We start from the raw sequence: 16,030 nt of genomic DNA, 5'->3' as shown, positions 1-16,030 counted from the left end.
ATGCTCTGCCACTGTTTATCCCTCCCACCCTTTCTCTGCCACTATTCACATCACAGCTCTATCTTCTAAGAGAGGAGCGAGAGAGAGAGACGTGGGGTATAAAGCAGTCCCTAAAAGCATGCTTGCTCACTATAAATCACTATGCTAAAATGAAACGCCCGAGCTATTGGCCTTGTCAATGAGAATGTCTTTTAGCCATGTTGTCTACCAGCACTTCTGCTGTACAGCATGTCTGAAAGTCACTGAAAGCCCAGAATCACAGGAGGTTGAGCCAGCGCCAAGTCTCTTCAACCCCCACGTTGAGTTTTTTGTTCTGCCCCTCCACAAAAAGAAAAATGCTATGACGTGGCATGCGCTGGCTGCACCATATCGCTTTTTTCTGTGACTTTCAGCCATACTGAACAGTAGACGTGCTACTAGACAGCGTTGCTAAAAGACATTCACATTAACAAGGCCAATAACTCAGCACTGCCAAGATCTATTGGCTTTGACAATGCTTGTTCGGTGTTGACGGGGGCTTGCTGAACACATGTGGAAGTGATAGTGAGAAACAGATGAGGAGCTTTTAAGTGAAGTGAGGATGTGGTGTAACGGCTAGACCTGCCGACAGGGGAAATTGGGAACCAGGCTCGAATCTCAGGGTCAGCTGAGCAGTTTGTGTTTTTGCACAAATCACTTACGCTTCCTCCTGCGTATGACAATGAATGAGTCATTTTGCAATGTCACTGGTTAGCACTTTAAGCTCTCCAATACCATCGGCTGGTTTTAGTACAATGGCAAGATGGAGAATGGAACAAGTGCTCCAATATCATAGGAATGTGCAAAAAAAAAGTAGCAGCGACGAGGGAGGTAGTGGGGGGCGGGTCAAGCAGGGAAGCAGGAGGGGATGGGGCTGTGGGCAAGCAACCAGTGGAGAGGGCAGGAGGAAGCAACAATGATGCAGAAAAAGACCTTCATTGATAGAAGGATCAGTGACAAAATTGAATGTGTCATTGTGGAATGTAGCTGGTGACTACTTAAAGCGCTCCAATACCATTGGCTCGTGTTCGCGCTATGGCGAGATGGAGGACAAAGCAAGTGCTCCAATACCATAGGATGGTGCAAAAAAATAAACAAGTGATGTTCGTGTTTTACCAACTTTTTAAGAAATGCTTTTGTTTATGTACATGCTAATTCATTTTAGGGGTAATATTTAATTTTTATATATTTTTTTAAGGGTGTATTTTTTTTTTTTTTTTAGAGTTTTATATAGCGTGAACTTGACCGGAAGGTATCGGGTATCAGAGCGCTTTACATGAGCACTAGTTTTGTTACAGATGGATACATTCATTTATGTTAGGCGGAGGGAGATTAAGTGATTTGCCCAGAATCACAGGAAGTTGAGAGTCCATGCCGAGACTTGAACCCACTCCCCCTGCTTCGCGGTCGACCGCTCTAGCCGTAGGGCTACATCCTCTCCCCACATGTTTATGCGTAAAAGGGAGACAGCCTGAAAACACAAGTAATCAGGATTTTAGTCCTTAAAGGTGAGACCTGCAGTCTCAAAGGTAGATCATGTTTCAAGAGGGAGGCATTTTAGAGACTTGAGGCCAGAAGTTAATCTGTAAATTGTTTAACACCACTGATAAGCCTTGCAGTCGAGTGTAGAACGGCTTTGTAAGGACCACAGTGGGTAAACAAGTTAGATGAACGTTCCCTTATTCGATGAGAAATATTTTAAGTGACTTGTTCAACAGTTTTAAAATATTCTTTTTTCAAATAATAATATGAAGTTCTGGAGTAGTTTAAGTTGTAGTCTAACAGTTTTGGTGACTTCTTTGGTGTGCACATCAAGGTTGAAAATATTATTCAACATAAAACAAAGATTTGACTGATTTCATAAACTTAGGAAAATACCTAGGGTCGTCAAAGCTTGCAGGGGGCCTTGAACCTGAGAGGTTACAGAGATACAAGTTGTTTTTTTCTAATTGAGCTTGAGTTTTTTTCCTGGAAATCCATGAGTTGGTGTAAAAGAGTCATTGGCAAGAGCATCAATGTTCTCAATTTTTAACTATTTTGAGGAAGTTGCCCATAATCCACATATTGGTGGTTGTCAATACCTGCTCTAGAGAACATTTTGCCATGAGGTTCACAGGTACATGCATCAATAAAGGCTTTTGCGATTCCTTAATTGCTATTATTAGCGAATCGCAAGCAAGGAATTGCAAAAGCCTGTGCATGTAGGAATCGCTATGAAATTAGCGATTCCCAAACATTCCTTAATTGCGAGTCGCAATTAAGGAATGCCTTCCCATTCATTCCTATGGGCCTACAGATTGAATGGGCATTTTGCGAGTACCAATAGGTACTCACAAATTGCGCATGCAATTTTAAGGGTACAAGGGTGTCAAAAGGACACCCTGTTGCACCCCTGAAATTGATCTGTGCACACATGTAGCACACACACAAGCCCCAAGGGCATGTGTGTGTAACCCACAACTTTTAAAAATGCACTTTAGTGCATTTTTCAAAGTTTTTGCAAATTACCATCAAGTACAAATTGATGGTAATTATCGCCCCCTATTTGCAAAATCGCAATTTGCGATTCCATCATGCATTGCATTTAAGGAATCGCAATTTGCAATTCCTTAAATGCAATTGCAATTTAAGAAATCTCAATAATTTGCGATTTCTTAAATTGCGAGAGGCTGACAGGTTGATGTATCACAGACGCCATTTTTGCGGGCACAAACAGCCGATTTTTGCAAATTGCACTGTTTGCGCTTGCAAAAATGGTTGATGCATGTGCCTGTTAGTGTACAAGTTGAATAGTAGGGGGTGCAAGGGTGGGACACTGAGGAACACCAAAGAGGATACCAGAGGACCAATAAAGTCATACATGTTTATGCATTGGGTCCTGTTTGAGAGGCAAGCATGTATCCAGTTCAGTATCATACTATCAGTGTGCGTTCTGTTCTGCAGGCTATGGAGGAAGTTATTTTGTTTAATGGTAATCAATGTCAGCCGACAGGTCAATGATAAATAGCATGCAATGTGTGCCTGCATCACTGATTCTTAGGGAGTCATTTATAATTTTGAGCATAGAAGTGTCAATGCTATGCCCAGGTCTGGAGCTAAACTGGAGGCAGCCCAGTAGCTGGCTGTTAGGGGTGAATTTCATAAGTTGAATAGTAACAATAAATGAAATTAAATGAAAATGATAGAAATACCAGCATTTGAAAAACACATTTTCCCATGATCTTTGCTGTGTAGGTAAAGGCACAGGTATCAGATAAAAACTGAAAGTTCACAGGCAGACAAGTCATACATCTTTTACAAAGACTGTACTTTGGATATCGGAAGGGTAATTTAGGTGAGAAGAAATCCTCATATAATGCTCATTATACAAGACCAATACAAGCAGATGTGTTTTTAGCTAGTGGAGTCCATCAGCGTGAATTCACATGCTGTCAAGGCTCCCTACCTCACATTCCCCGCTTCCATTGCAGTTACCATGGAAACATCCCTGACCTGGACAACGCCTTCTTGATTAATATGCATCGCCTACACATCAGGCATGCATGTTCATCAGAACCGTGAAGGTCAGTCATATAACTACTTTACTGGAGCTCAAGGGCGTAATATACGGGGATATTCTGTGAGAATGTTGTTGTCAGAGTATCTTCTCACAAAAATATTGCATCCTAAAAATTGTCGGAAAGGAGTTCGCAATAGGAAATCTACAACAATGGAACAATATTTTTGTAAACGATCTTGAGGGCAATATTTATGCCAAACAATATGTTTGCATAAAATATCCTGATTATTGCCGTGTAAGTGGCACATTGCGGCGCACACCCCATGGACAGCCTCCTCTCAGCCCAAGCCTTTGTCCATCTGTGAGACGACGAGCACAGATGAAACGTTCTGGGCTCACTTGACGTCAGTGCCGGACTGGGAACCAAAATCGGCCCTGGCAAAGTGCTCGGCTGGCCCCCCTCCCCCACGGGTGGTTGGGGGTGCGACCGCGCTCTTTGCCAGGGCCACTTTTCGGCCGATTTTGTTACAGGGCCGTTTTGCTGCAAAATCGGCCCTATAACAAAACGGCCCAAAACCGGCCCCCACCCGTGGCCCACCGGGGGATTGCTCGGTGCCCGCAACGGCCAGTCTGGACCTGCTTGACGTTTTGTATGGGAGGCCCCACTGTTTTGTATTTCAAGACTAGTGGAAACTGATTAAATCTGAGGAAGGTCCATTTGCGTTTGACACTTTCTTCAGAATTATTTCTGGGCAGATGTAAAAGCAGTGTTTCCTCCTAGGTTCACCTGTCTAGGTCCATTTGGGGCGGAATTTCAATTTTGCTGGCATATTCTGAGTAATTTCGTTAATTCTGTGTTACTCTTTGATGCAGAATTACTGCTAATAATGCGATTATGCCGGCTCGTGCAATTAGGAGTAATTTGGAGGGGGTAATCCTGCAGTGAAAGTACATTTGGAAAGAACAAGTAAATGCTCGTGCTCCTCTTTAGGTTCTGTTGCATTTAGTGCTATTTTCTTAGTGCAAAATGCATCCTTGCGTCCATTTTGTATACGAAGGGGCATTTTGCTAAGAAAAGAGTGCTAAAGCTGGGAGTATGTTGGGTTAAAATCCAACCTCAAATGCACATTTAATGAGCACGGGCGGCTGCTCACGCTCGCTATCCACGTTCTGTTACTATTAACACTATGGGCCAGATGTATCAAACAGTTTTACCCATTCTGTGTCTATGGGAAAATGTGTTCATACATCTGGCCTTATATCTTAGCGCAAAAGGCATCCTTGTAGGAAACGTTTGCGCTCAGAAAATGGTGCTAATGTGCTGAAGGTCTTTCAATAGGGAGTTAAACTCTGACCTTTGTTCCAATTCAGGGTGTCCATCGTTTCTTTAGTTCTAATACTCTGTTATTTTTTTCTGGGAGATTCTTCAATGATATTACAATATTTAAAGTAAACTATAGAGCTGTAAAACACACAATTTTATTTTTAAACGTTTCTGTCTGTTCCTGTGAAGTCTTGTTCGCAGGAAACAAAAGATCCCAACTGGATGTACGTAGATCAGGCTTTGTTTAGCTACCCCGAGCTTGGCAGCAGTCACACATCACCCCGAGGCGCCTGGCTATTGAACTGAAATAGGAGCAGCGTGGGGCTATTATTGAACACTTGTAAATCAGCAGGGTTTCTTCTTGGTAATACTGCAGTGTTTGCTGATAGGCTGAATAGCCTGCTTTACCTCACTGGTGAGCGTTGCACTGTAAATAAAGCCAGGTTGCCATAGCAACGAGCTCCCATGAAGGTCAGAGACAAGGAAACACACTTGCACAAATGCTGCTGTCCACGGTTCTTAAGACTGGCCATTAATAAAAGCAATGATCGCATTACGAGGCTGTCGACAGCGTAATAGGGCCTGGTAGGGCCGTCTTCATGGAAGCAAGGAGTTCGACTCCCATTTTCAAAACCACATCAGCCTCGACGGCAAGAGCAAAATATCACATTAATGGCTCGATTATGATGGACGCAGAAAATGTAGTTGCAAATTGCACACCTGTTAATTTGCAGAGGATCCCCCAATTATCAGGTGTGCATTTTGCACCTGATTCTAACTGAGAAACCTAGGAATGCTGAATGACATGCCAATAGCGCATGTCTTTCTCCATTCCAACGTGTGCAAACCATGCATGTGATGTATTTGCCCCTGCAATTTGTGGCAGGTGTACCTGCTGCAAACTGCAAGATCAAACTCTCATAATTTGTGCCTGATTTGCAATCTTGTTTTGGCCATAAACTAGAATACGTTCCCAAAATGAGATGTGAGGTTTATCGTAATCAGAGCTTTATTGGGTCATGTAGTCAGTCTGTAAGAAATTGAATTATTAGGTGAGAGGAGTTTAAATCCCACTCAAATAATAAACATAAATCTTATCAGGGTGAACCACAAAAGTCACTAAATGAACCCGTGCCCAGTCTTTGGCAGCTTGGCACAAAAGCAGTCAGGGTTAACTTAGCAGCAATGTGTAAAATGTGTATCCAGCACTCAAACAGAAGTGAAAAATCCCAAACATATGTAGAAAAATTTAGTAAATTTTAATTAAGAAAATCAAAGTGAAACAATCATAATCCAATCAGTAGAACCAAAGTTAATAGTTTTTACATTTTATATGAAAATAGCATCGAGAAGCACAAAGGCCGCTCACAGTTATCTGGTTGCGTTAGGCAAGGGAAAAGTCACCAGTTCAGACCAACTTCAATAGAGTTCGAGTCGGATACAGGGGCCAGGCTGGTCTCACTGAAGAGTTACCTTCTTACTTCCGGCGCGGGGAGTACTGTTTCCATTGGGGGGGGCCACACAAAGAAGGCTCTCAGTGCGGGGAGCAGGACGAGCATTGCAGATAGTCGTTTCAGTAGCGCAAAGAGCTGTTTATCACTCAAGCCTTGCATTGCTTCATTGTTGCGGTCACTGTTAGGGCAAAGGGCAGGTGTGGTCTGCCAGTTGTCGCAGATGATTTCTGTCGGTGTGAAGAGCAGGTCTAGCTAGAATTTTGTGTTTGTGGTCATCGTTGGCGGTCAATTCTTGATCTGAAGAGATCACGTTGCACTTGCGAGAAGCCAAAAACTTCTGTAACATCCCATTTTTCTTCAGGAGGAATTCTCATTGATGCCAGCCAAGGGTCTAGGACCTGGAGACCTCTTGGGGTTCAGGACCCATTCCAGCAAAGGACATCAGCAGGTTCAGTTGGTGCTGGGCAGTTGCATGGAGGGCTCTGGAAGCGTGTTGTGTCTCTGCAGCTCATACAGGAGGTCAGCCAGCTGACCCTTTGAGTAACTGTGAATAGCATGGGTTCAAGCCTAACAGATCCATTCCTTCAGTCAACAGGGCAGTCCCTCTTCCTACGACAGCAGAGTTGTCTTTTTTTCAATCTTTCACAGGTCCAGGAGCATTCTGATGAGTGGTTCTGAATGTTCCACTTCTATACCTGGTACCAGCCTTTGTGTGGGGGAATTCCCTGACCTACCTTTAAACTGGCTCTGGACAGTATTCCCCACCCCCGGTCCTGGCTCCAAACTGTCCATGGGGACAAAGGCAGGGGCAGCATGATATCAGGTTTCTTTTTGTGTGCTGTTGGCAGGGCCCCTTAAAGTGCAATCAGGGCAGTGTATAGCCCCTCCCGAACCATCCTGTCAGGAAGACCCTCTCCCTTCACACAAAGGCTTCCTTTGTCTCACTGTCTGGAAGTAACACAAAACTAAAAAGAACATTTGATGGACAGATTACAGAACAATGTCATACATTCACCCCAGTACAGAGATCTGGGTCTAAATCCATAGTTTTGTTGCTCCCCATGCCATTCCAGTTTATACCCAGCCATATGCAAATCAGTCTTGACCCTCAGCCCGAACTGCTAGGCAAGGTCCTCGCTGGACTGGAATCAAGCATCATAGGACCGGTTTCAGGGTATCACCCCTCGTCAGCGAGGTTAGCTTGACTCCAGTGGCATGGAGAGCATGGGATCCACGTACAAAACTCCCAACAGCAGAGTCATTCACAATCATGTGACCCAGGACACCAGCGGAGGGCACAGTTGGTTTGGGCAGAAAAATTCCAACTTTCTAAAAATTGCATTTTTAGGAATGTAATTTAAAATCCAACCCGCCATTAAAGACAATTTGAAATTACAATTCATTTGAATGCAAACATAATTTATCTATCTGCTCCCAATCTGAAGTTAGCATGTATTAATGTATGAAGTGTAATATGGTAGCAAGTGTCAGTCTTTGTGAGAGATAGCCTTGCAGCAATGAAAAATGACATTACAAGATTTTCACTGCTGGGACATTTAAAACTAAAACACACATGTCCATCTTTTTAAATACCATTCACCCTGCCCTATGAGCCTTTATCGCCTACCCTAGGAGTGCATTATTAAGACTCACAAGGGTCTTAAGATCAGACGAGCTGCTTCCGAGGCAGCCGATAGTATTTTAAAGGTTCCTTTTGGTATCATCTCAGTTACAGAATCACAATGTCGTCCCTTTTCACCAACGCCTTCCCCTATTTCCCCTTATGTTACTGGGCTTCCTTTGTTATATAAGGTTTGTCCCTAAACATGCGGTTGTTATCTGGGATCTGCTGTCTTCACTCTCACTTGGCGTTGGTTTCCTCACCGAAACCTAGCAAAATTCTTCGACTTCACTAGCCATACTGCTAGTTCTCCCAGATAACTACCAGATGCTGAGACTAGACAGAGAAGGTAGGGTCGATGATGGTATAGCCATCATCTTTAAAGACTCTATTAAAGTCTTGTTTATAGATACCCTACAAGTAGATTGGGTAGAGATTTGTGTTTTTAGAGTTGAAATCTCTCCTAAGGACTGCTGGAGGGGCGCCTTAATATAGCGCCCTCTCGGACCAAAAAAATACTTTAGTCAGCTTCTCATGGAATTCCATGTTCTCACACCCCAACACTTTCTTTTGTTGGATAACTTTAGCTTCCATGGAGAGAATACCGCTAAACCTGATGTAGTTCAACTTACCTCTGACCTAGATTCTCTAGGCCTCCAACACAAAGTTCAAGGTCCCACACATCTAGCTGACAATACCTTAGATTTGATTTTTCAAACTCTCCTCCCGCTTTATCTTGTGACCCCCTCAAACCCTTCTCTGGACAGACCACTCGCTAATAAGTTTTCAGATTACCAAACCCAAGGTACCCGAACATACGCAGAAGATCTTGATGAACAGCACTAGACACTGGTGCAAAATTTCCCATTACGCTTTCTCGAATTAATTTAAGTTGTCACTGACTTCAGCAGATGCTGATGTAAATAAAGCTCTAGCAGATTACCACCTTGCTGCACATGCAGCTTTTAATAAGATTGCGCCTATAAAATCTTGCCCTAATTCCAACCACAGCACGCACACATCCTGGGACACATTCCGGAACTGCATATAGAAAAAGCTTCTTGCAAAAAGCTTGAGAGATGATGGCATAATTCTAATAAACTCGTTGACAAAAAGGCATACCAACTAGCCTTAAGGAAGTATCACTGCAACATAGAAAAGCATGTAAGGCACACACCCTCCTCCAAATTAATCAGGCTGGCAATTCTTTCAAGGAGCTCTTCAAACTTCTCGATTCCTTTCTAAAGCATCAAGCCTGTTCTCAAGATATTGTCCAATCACAAGATCTTTGTGACTCTCTTGTGAATCATTTTGATGAACAATTCAATTAAATGTATCAGAACTTCCCAATAACAACTAGGCAAGACAGCGAGCAATTCAATCTTTGTTCCTTGCTCCATACCAATAGTCCTGACTTTGGCAATTTTAAGCCACTCTTGCCCTACTCAATCCAGAAGGTTTTGGCAACTGCTAAGTCTGGGTCTCCTCTAGACATTTGCCCACCCTGCATCTCTGCGTACTTGTCCTCTCAACTAGCCCCAGCCATTTGTTCACCATTTAATCCATCCATCTCTACTGGGAAATTTCCTTCTGCTTGGAATGCAGCAATGGTCACTCCTATTCAAACAATGACCAATTTGTCACCAATTAATTTCACCAATTATCGACCCATTTCCCCCTGCCTCTATGGGGCAAACTGTTGGAAGGTCAAATCAGTTTCCAACTAATGGAACATCTGAAAAGAAATAAGCTGATGGACCCATCTTAGTCGGGTTTTAGACCCATGCACGGTACTAAGACTACTCTGGTCACAGTGACCGATGTAATCAGATGCTCCTCCTTAGACATAAACATTGCATCACTTGTGCTGTCAGATTCTCTGCAGCTTTTGATACTGTTTCCCATCCTTGATTGCTGCAAAGACTGCAGGAGGCAGGAATTCATGGTACGGCCCTATTATGGTTCTAGGACTTTCTAACCAACTGAACCCAGACTATCAATCTAGCAGCCTTCAAATCGCTTACCCTGAAACTTGATAAGGGGGTGCCATAGGGCTCCTGCCTGGGTACTTCACTTTTTAACTCCTACGTAGCCCCACGCTAGCTAACCTGGTTAAACAGTATGGCTCTCAACCACTGTCATATGCTGATGATACGCAACTAATCTTCATCCTCGACCAAGAACTGAACAATGCTAAAGCTCGTTTCTCAGCAGGTATGACAGCCTTGTGACTTGGATGACAGAAAACTGTCTCCAGCTGAATGCCAACTAAACTGAAATTATGTTTTGCAAGGCTCAACAGTTTGGGTCACTCGACTGGTAGCCATGTGAACTTGGCATTTCCCTTACTCCTAAACTGATTGTAAAAAAATGTAGGTGTCTGCCTTGATCAAGCTCTCACTCTGAAAGAACAAGTTGCTACTACCATTGGCACTTGCTTTTATATGCTGCAGCTGCTATGGAAAGTTTTCCCACTCCTTCCACATTCAGCAAGAATAACCCTAGTTCATGCATTGGTCATAAGCCACCTGGACTATTACAATGACTTATTGGCTTCCATAAATGAGACCGCCTTAAGTAAACTGCAAGTCGTGCAAAACACATCAGCATGTTTCATCAACAATATTCCTGTCAGGATGTCCTTGGCCCACTTATGCAAGCGGTTCACTGGTTGCCGATTCATAAAAAAATAATCTTCCAGGTTTGTTGTCTGACCCATGAGTCCCTGCTTGGAAAAGGTCTGAGATACCTTTCCTCTAAACTCATCCATCATCATCCAGGCAGACATTTAAGATCTAGTGATAAAGCCTTACTGAAAGTCCCCCGGATCATTATTCCTTGATCAGGAGGTAGATCCTTTTCTTACTTAGACCCTTGCTTTGGAACAGGCTCCCACTTCACATTCACCAATGCGCTGACCATATCAAATTAGGAAAATATCTCAAAACTCTGCTTTTTCCGGCCCAAGTAGTCTGATTATTTGGTTATGTGCTGTGTGGTGCCGAGATACTGCACCAGGGGTCATTCACCCATATTATAAATTAAATTCACATAACAAACAAAGAAAAGTTTAGTCCTGGAAAAAGTTTATTCTGTCAGGTTGAAATGTCAGTTTGAAACTGCAATACAAGCCTGAGTGGCAGGCCTTAGGCAAATTTTAAAAGACTACTTCAGTGTGTGGCACAATGCACTCAGTTACCCACTAGTAGCATTCAATTTACAGGGCCTGGGTACCGGTAGCACCATACACTAAGGACTTACAAGTAAATTAAATGTACCAATCAGGTGTATTCAAATGTTACCATATTTTCAATGGACAGAACAAGCACTTTACCACTGGGTATCAGAGAAAAAGTGCACTAGTCCTAAAAACCAAAAAAACGAATTCCGAGGAATGCATAAGAAGGAAAGGTTTGGGGTGACCCTGCAGAAAGTTCCAACACAGTGTTTCATCTGTAAAAGAGTAAATAGTGGGACTCAAAGTTTTACTCAGAAGCCTACAGCTGGTGGTATTGAATGTCATGGGTGCCAAATACCTCGGTTGCATTGTCTTGATTACACTTCATACCTCTTTCATCTAACACTATGAACTCCCTCCCTCTTTATCTCAGTCTTGTGGGTTTTCATTCATCGCTGCTTTCTCCCTATGTCACTATTTTCAGTCCTTTATCTCTTCTTTCCCCTTTCTGTGATTGTATCTCTCTTGCTCTCGTTCAAAGTCTGTTGAGGTAAATTAAGTGCATGTGGGCCCCATCTGCAACAATCATCTCAAATTAAACCCTGCATGTCTCAGGGCTAGAGTCAAAATGGGTGCATTAGAAGATGCAAACGATCCTTGCCTGCTCCTGTGTTTGCTTTGGCAGTTACTATTTGCGGACAGTGGTAATGTGCCAGTTAATCGATTCAGCAACGGACTCACTGTAACCCAGCCCTTCCTCTATTTGCTCCTGTGCCCCCTTTCTGCTTAACAAGTCACTGTGTCAGAGGATAGGTGTCACTGGTACAGCACGTACAGTGGCACCATGACTCAAGAATGTGAACGGCTCATGTCACCCCCAAATACTGCTTCTATTACCCACTTGGTGCATGAGGCCCTATATCCTTACTTGATTTAAGGACCCTCTTTGCTACATCAATTGTTATGTTATGTTATGTTATGTTATGTTATGTTATGTTATGTTATGTTATGTTATGTTATGTTATGTTATGTTACTTGGGTATTTGTTTAAGCACACGTACACCAGCAGGTTTCTTGGCCCTGAAGGTCCGCGCAGACAAGGGACCCATTAGTTATAAGCCAAGGTAAACAGCCACATTTTTAGCTGTTTTCTGAACCTCATGTAATACACCTAAACCCTCAGTGAAATGGGTAGGGACTTCCAGAGCCTCATACCCAGAAAGGAGAACCGAGTCCCACCAATGTGTTTACGTTTGAATCTGGAACCACCAAAAGATTCAGGTGCATTGACCTCAAGGTCCGCAGTGGGGAATACTTACTGATTGAGCCCTGTGCTCTGAATAGCTCTAAAGACAATGCAGCCAGTTGTAAACATAGCTCTCTGTTCCACTGGAAGCCAGTGAAGATCTTTTAACAGTGGGCCAATATGATATTGTCTATCCTGAAGATGGATAATTCTAGCTGCTTGATTTTGAATCATCTGTAGACAATGTTTCTGCTTTTGCGGGAGGTCAAGATAGAGCGCACTCCCATAATCAATTTTAGATAAGATAAACGCAATCACTATTTGAGTGCAGGCCTCTTTGCTGAAAAAAAGTCTAATCTTGCGCAACTTTCGGAGTTGGGCAAAGCAAGAAGAAGTAACTGACCCAATCTGGGCACTCATGGAGAGACCTGAGTCAAATGCCTGTGTCATCTACATAGCTCAGCATGTGATGCTTTTGGAGTGGTCAAAACTTAGAATTACCATAAAGCATCACATGATAATATTCTCCAAGGGAGAGGCCTAAAAGTTGGGGGCGGACTAGGAATCAGCATTAACTAAAAGAATTAGAGGAGGTATGACCTATGTACGGCTCTTATTCAGTCAGCATAGTTGAAAACAGCAAGCAGTAAGCATTTAACATTTATATTGAACCCTTAACAAAGGCAATCATCAATTATACATTTGGCAAAGTACAAATAACTAGCTCTTCAAAAGGAAACATATCTCAGCAGACTGAAAAACCTCCACTCACTTTCCCCTGGGTCCTACAGACAGCTTCTTTGATATATGTGAAGCAGCGGCCAAAATAAAATAGCATACCCTTAAAATGAGGGTAATATGCAGGTCAGACCATCTGCGGGTGGTCCTACCTGCCCTTTTAACTGATTTGTAATCAACAGAACTTCTAAACTCAACTTCTAACTACTTTTCTCCTTCCAACCAGCACCAAATAGACAAGAGAAGGATTGGGAAGTGGAAGGGTGACTGCATGACCTACTATGATGGACCCCTTAACCACACTGCCCACAATATGGCATCCTTCTGCAACCCCCCTCCTTAGTTAAGTACCTAGACTAATTCTATATTCGAGCAAATATGATGCGTAAGGCACCTTGAATGTTTGACTGATATGGTTAGAACTTTTGCTTAGAGCAAAATCTATATATTTCTGGGAGTATATAGTGAATTGGTCCCTTTCCACCAATTCATCACCAGTTTCCAACTTTAACCTCTTAATCCATGGTGCTCAGTTATTCTTCACCCGTACCTGGCGCCATTTAGCACCATAAATACTATCTCTCTTATCTCACCTTCCCATGAGCACATGGCCCACTTTCAGACACATGCTACTTGCGTGTCATGTTGAGCACTCTCTGTCCAGACTGTGTCCCACTTTGCCCCTGTGTAAAATTCACCACCATGCTGTTCAATCTCAAATCACCACTCCCTTGCAACTTCTGCATGTGTTTTGTTCGGGCTCCTGAGTTGAATTTAGTTGGCCCATATCACCAGGGATACATGTGATAAGTGATGTTCTGCTACATGAAAAATTGTCATTGTTACCTCCTGTGTCTCTAGAAGGCAAGTGTCTCAAATATTCACCCCAGTAGAGATGCAACATATGAAAAGAGGTTCTTTAGCCACCAGCGGCAGCACCTCTGTTGAAGTGGAGAAGCGTCGCCCCACTGCTCTTGCAGCAGTGAAAACATCAAACATAAAATGATAATAACACAGGTTATTATCATTCTATTTTTCATCACTTACTTGAGCCAAGTCTAGGGCAGGGCCGGGCCGGGCCATTCTGATGAACAGCTGCAGCAAGGAGGAGGAGTGGGGGTGACATTGCTGCAAGTGCGCATGTCAGTTTTTCTGGCCATCTCAGTACGGCCAAACGAGCATGCGCACTTAGATCTCTCCACCCAAGTTGTGCTGTACAGTGGGGGGTAGAAGAGGCACAGGATCATAGTCTCTTAGTGAGCGCTGAACCTGGTAGTTCAGACCAATCCTGGTGCTGCTCTCATGCTGGGTAATGCATGCAGGAGGGCAGTGTCTGGATTGGTGTAGGGGAGCCTTTGGAGTGCTGGAAATCATGGCGCAGAGGCTCAGAAGAGCACTGAGGCGACAGGTAAGAGTTATTTTAATATTCTTCTCTCCTGTGCTGCCCCCAAGCTAAACGCTGTGCTCCACTTCAATGCCACAGCAGGCGTCACTAGTAGCCACAAAGTCCCCTCGAAGAGACCATGAAACTGATACATGGTACAATTTTTGGGCAATGCCAGGTCAGTAAGCAAGTAAGTATGTAAAATGGGGGGCGGAGGGGTGGGGGGTATGCCAAGCGAACAGATTCTGGAAGTATACAGGGCATGCCCTATAAAGCACTTTATGGACCAGGCATAGCGCCTTAAAAATGTTCCTCTTCCTGACAGGTAACCAATGCAGGCTTTGCAATGATGAGGAGATAGACGCAAACGTAGGAATTTTTAGCAGCATTCTGGCCGTTGCATTCTGTAAGGATTGCAGTTTTTTTTACCTGTTGCTTTGGGGCACCCAAATATAGGGCATTACAGTAATCAATTTTGGAGGTGATAAGTGCCACTATCACTGTTTTTTTTAGGTCCTGGTTGATGAATGGAAAAATCTGCTAAAGACTCTAAGCAAAAAGAAACCTGAAGAGGTGATTTGATTTATTTGTTCTGAGAATCCAAGTTTAGTATCGAAGATAACTCCCAGGTTTCCCGCTTTTTGCACCGGCACTGGAATCAGCCAAGACAATCTGGCCACCAAGACGAGTTCCAGAAAGTGGTGTCCTTTCTAAAGACAAGATCTCAGTTTTTTTCGAGTTCAATTTCAGGAAGTTCCTCTGCAATGGTACAATTGTTTCTTTCCCCCAAGAGGCAGTTGTGCTGATGGTGGTGAGATGCCTGTTCTGTGCCAATAAGCCTAAAACATATTGCATATTTACAAAGTTCTAAGAGGTGTGAACAATGTGGATAAAGTGATTCCCATCATTAAGGCCGTGGTACTGTAGAATGTCTGCGAATAGACATTAGGAGTTCGGTGGGTATGGAAAATCCTAAAACTTCTAATTCTGAAAGAGAACACACCTGCGGAATTTCGCCCATCACAGGTATAGTTTGGTGGAAAAAGGTACACAGTCCTACAGTAATTTGAGGACTTTCTATGACCACTCAAATCTAGATAAAGCACTTAATTCTCACTTTAAATAAGTTGTTTTTGTAGCCTTAGTCTACAATCTTTCTCCAATCAAGGCCTCGCCGCAGTTCCGCGTATCCAAAGATCCACCATGGGAGGTAGATCCTTCTCCTACTTGGCGGCCAAGACCTGGAACTCACTCCCCACCCACCTCCGCCTTACACAGAACCACATCTCCTTCAGAAAAGAACTTAAAACCTGGCTATTCGATAAATAATGAACCCCATCCCCAAGCGCCTTGAGACCCTCTGGGTGAGTAGTGCGCTATATAAATTCTTGAACTTGAACTTGAATCTTTAACTTTTTCAGTAACCTGTTTCCTAATTTGTTTATGTCTAATTCAGTACAGTACAGCAATGTATTTGGAAATATTGAATGTCCTGAATGGCTCGGTAGGCCGTCATTACCAGTGTGCAATTTTACTTAGATCAATAAATCGGGGAGGAATTACACCAT

General features: G+C 43.2%; 1 protein-coding gene across 1 annotated transcript in view; it reads right to left on the bottom strand.

Annotated features, from left to right (window-relative positions):
* UNC79 (unc-79 subunit of NALCN channel complex) overlaps positions 1–16,030 on the bottom strand; it is a 641,854-nt gene that overhangs the window by 572,862 nt on the left and 52,962 nt on the right.

Source organism: Lissotriton helveticus, chromosome 9 (assembly GCF_964261635.1).
Source record: "Lissotriton helveticus chromosome 9, aLisHel1.1, whole genome shotgun sequence".
Classification (NCBI taxonomy): domain Eukaryota; kingdom Metazoa; phylum Chordata; class Amphibia; order Caudata; family Salamandridae; genus Lissotriton; species Lissotriton helveticus.
The sequence above is the reverse complement of the archived record's forward strand: the minus strand, read 5'-3'. Positions and strand labels throughout refer to the sequence as shown.